This window comes from Marmota marmota, unplaced genomic scaffold (assembly GCF_001458135.2).
Source record: "Marmota marmota marmota unplaced genomic scaffold, marMar, whole genome shotgun sequence".
In the NCBI taxonomy this organism is placed as follows: Eukaryota; Metazoa; Chordata; class Mammalia; order Rodentia; family Sciuridae; genus Marmota; species Marmota marmota.
Window position 1 is genome coordinate 15177592 of NW_025999961.1, and position 3626 is coordinate 15181217.

A 3626-nucleotide genomic window follows, 5' to 3' on the forward strand; every position below is an offset into this window, starting at 1 on the left:
TCACAGAACCTAAATGATTTGGTAAGAAGAATGATGACCCCTCAAAGATGCCCAAGGTCCTTATCCTAAAATTGATGAATATGTTAGCTTATGTGGCAAATAGATGTGGCAAATGTGATTTAAGTTAAATGACCACAAAGTAATGACAATATAATGTATTTTTCAGTGGTTCAAATATAATCACAACAATCTTCCTAAGTGAAAAGATACAAAAAGAGCCAGATTATTATCATGTATGAAAACTTCCAATTTGTTTCTACCTTTGAGGATGCAACAAGGAACTGTTACAATGATATGTTGAAGCACTAATTCCAAATTTTATATAACCACACATTAGGCCTTTGGGAGGTAATTAGGTTGAGATGATATCATGATTGTGGTGCCCTTGTAATGGGATTAGTGTCCTCAAAAGAACATGGAGTTATGAGATATCTCTCTCTCTCTCTCTCTCCTCCCTCCCTCCTTCCATCCCTCCCCCTTACTCTCTATTTGTCTGAGTGTGTGTGTATGGGTTGGTGTGTGTGTCTTCATCACTTCCTCCCCATCTATCTCTTTCTTCTTTCTCTATGAATATGTACATGAGAAAGGTCAAATTAGTAGAGGAAAAGGTAGCCCTTTACCAACCACAAAGTAGGTCCTCAAAAAAAAATCTGCCAACATCTGGATATTAGACTTCCCAGACTTAATAATAATGAGGAATATATGTCAGTTGTCTATGGTATTTTTTCATGGCACCCTAAGGACATAGCAAGAACCTAAGTCAAGGAATATGGTTGGATTCTAGAATCTGGAGAAAGACTTGTATTGAACTTCTAAACTAGAGAAATGGTAAAAAATTAGTCTTTGTTGTTTTAAACCACTGTGTGACCATTTTTATAGTAACCATAGGAAGCAAACACACTTGGGAAATTAGCACATCTTTCACAATGCCAATACTATTATTCAGTGTCTATTTTGGACCTTTATTTCCATCCCTTCAAAGAATGAAACAAAACAAAAGACAAAAAAAAAATTCTTCCTAAATAATTCAATTTTTAAAAAAAGGAAAAACAGAGCCTCAAATCTATATTTTAAATCTTAACCACTCAAGGAAAAATCTTCAAAGTTTTCCTCTATCATTTAATCTTTTGACAGCAGACTTTATACAATGCATAAAAGTTGAGAAATTTCATACAATGATTTAGTGATATCAGGAAAGCTATATAATGCATTAGGCCAAAGAACTCAACCAAGATGCTAATGAAAATGCAAACCTGATGACTTCAATCAGAGAAGTTCTAGATCTCACATTCACCATTCTGAGTATTGCAGGGGATACTTCAAGATAAAGAATGTGATACTTACATATCTATAGAAGTTTATGAGATCTATAATACTCACAAGAAGTCCCAGAGAACAACTTCATATATCATAAAATTAGATAATTAGATACATTCTTCCACGGTAAAAAACCATGGTAAATAAATAAAATGGGAATATGATTCAGCTCAAGGTTCCAAGACTGGAAAGTCCAAGATCTAGTAACTACTACATCTGGTGAGGTCCTACTTGCTGGTGGGGACTCTCAAGGGGCGTAGGACATCACATGGCAAGACAGAACTTACTAGCTCTGCTCTCTCCTCTAAAGCCACAGTCTCATCTGATTAGCTCCCCACCCTTATTACCTCATTGAAGTTTAACTACCTCCCAAATGTCTCACCTCTAAATATCATAGGCAGATTGTTTCCTGCCTCTTAAAACCTCAGAATGGGAGTTAAATTTCAGAATGAGTTTTGGCAGGTGAGTGTAAAATATCTTCACTTCCTCTTATTCATAAACTCATATAGTCTCTCCCTACATTGTCATAAAACTGTTCTATGTGATTTACAAAGTATGATGGGGTGACAGTATGTGACTGACGTGGCTTCCATTTTGGCCTCAAGTCATTTAATCAGGAGGAATCCAACAGTGATGCTGTGAAGAGCCCATGTGACATTAGGAAGAATGCAAATTAAGAACTGAGTCTATCCACCCACAAACCAACAGCGATTCACCAGCAGATGTTCTACATAGTCAAGATATCAAAACACTACAGTGAATCTCACCATAGTGCACATCCACAAGACTGGGATCCTAACAGAATAAAACATAATCCATATTTGTATAAACCAGTCAAAATAGACTCTACTGTCGTATATAACTAAAAAGCACACATTTTAAAAAGTTAAGATTATTTCAGTTGCAGCCAATAAATAAATACATATTAATTTCTTGAAGATTCTTATCAAAAATCAGCTTTCTTAAAAAAAAGAAAATCAGCTCCTTCATAAACTGCTCCTGAAAAATCTGACCTCCAAAATACTAAGAGAAAGAAAATACTTATTATTTTTAAATCATTATTCATTGGGATAGTTTCTTATGCACAAATAGATAACTAATATGATTCTCATCTATGGTTTGCTAGGCTTACTGGATGGAGAGTAAAATCTGTTCTTTTGGATTAATATTAATTTTTTTTTTGCTCTTTGGGAATCAGATTAAAATATTGATCATAATCCTTCCTTTTGCATTTGTCCATAACATTATGATTTCCAGAATCTCAAACTGTTATGAGTAGATGCTATCTTATTAAATGATACAAAAATGTTCATCCAAACGAGGAATAGAAAAAAACAATTTAATAGTGGTCAGAATAACTTACAGATAACTGACATAATCATGTATTTTAAACCTTCAGTGTGGTTCTGGATGGAGCAAGATTCACGTAATAATGGCCTCTTCTGTATGTCAGATTGAAGGACAGGAAAGACAGCTCTGAAGTGAGAAAAGACTTAGGCCATTGTTAGTTTAGTATTTTTTTCTCCTATCTCTGCTATAAACCTTTTTTTCTAGAAAGAAAATTTAAAATTTATTTAAAAAACAAAAAATAAAATAAATGTTTTCCTCAGGAAATAAATTTAAAAAAATTTCTGAAGCAACCTAGGTGAACAGCTTACCTACTCAGCAATAGTTATCAAAACTTGTTTCAAAATCTCCCCTCACTGTGGTCAACCACCTGAAACTCTTTGCTCTAAGTTTTGCCCATTGTCAGTCTGCTTTTCACCTTGAGAGACTCACTTGACTCTTTGAGCTATAGTCACAGCGACAAAACTCTTCCTCTCAGTTCTTCCTATCAAAACACTGACATTTTGTCACAGATATATATCTCCTTGGCTCAGTGAGGTTTAATAAATGTAGTTTTGCTTTAATAATGAGTTGTATGATGATATTTGGGGAGTTCCACTGGTAACAATATAAAATTATATTAACCAGGTTCATTTTCTGTAAGACCATTATTATGTTGTGCCATAAAAACTCACCAGCATACATTGCCTCAAAATCAGTTATTCCGCAGTCAACAGAAACATTTTGGCTATACACTGGATTTTAGGTGCTCATTTATAGAATATGGATAAGAAAGGTCAAACAGAAATGGATCTTCTTTCAGTCTATTTTCAAGTGAAATATCATGTGCATAGATAGTTCTATGTTATGTTAAAAGATAATCCAAGGGTCTGTGGATATAGCTCAGTTGGTAGAGTGCTTGCCGCACATGCACAAGGCTCTGGGTTCAATCCCCAGGATCACCAAAAAAAAAAAAAAAAAAG